The sequence below is a fragment of the Mastomys coucha genome, unplaced genomic scaffold, assembly GCF_008632895.1.
Source record: "Mastomys coucha isolate ucsf_1 unplaced genomic scaffold, UCSF_Mcou_1 pScaffold5, whole genome shotgun sequence".
Taxonomy (NCBI): domain Eukaryota; kingdom Metazoa; phylum Chordata; class Mammalia; order Rodentia; family Muridae; genus Mastomys; species Mastomys coucha.
The window spans coordinates 53,395,343-53,395,923 of NW_022196911.1; positions in this window are offsets into that span (position 1 = coordinate 53,395,343).

Genomic DNA, 581 nt, shown 5'->3' on the forward strand with positions numbered 1-581 from the left:
TTCAAAATAATACATCACTACTAATATTTTCTTAAATGAACATAAATATATAAAGTGTTTTTGTTTGTATGTTTGTTTTATATTTAGTAGAGCTTAAAATCTTGGCTCTTACTGTGGAAACTTGATAGAAGAGTTAGAAATGTCAAGCAAAGCATTCAGTCTCACTCTTTGTTGTTCTCTTACAAATCCCCTCCCAATTTAATTGTCTACATTTCTTTTGGGTATACAAATACTTTTAAAATATGTAAGCTGTTCTGAAAACCATAGTACAGTGTAAAAACATGAAATAAACAATACTGCTAATAGAGAGACTGAGACAGGAGAAGCAAGATCTCAAGACCATTATGTTGTATACAGCAAGACATTGTCATGAACAAACAAGCTGAAAGTGTATATGGATTGTATAATATTGGACCTATTTCTCCAATTACCAAATTAGAGAGACCATTGGATGACAGTCAATAAATTTCTAATTCCTCATAATTTTGGATTTCAATCGGTTAGGATATGTTAGTAATATTAATTTTTATATTAAGATATTAAGAAAAAGTAATTGTTACTTCCTGTTGTTTTTGTTGTAA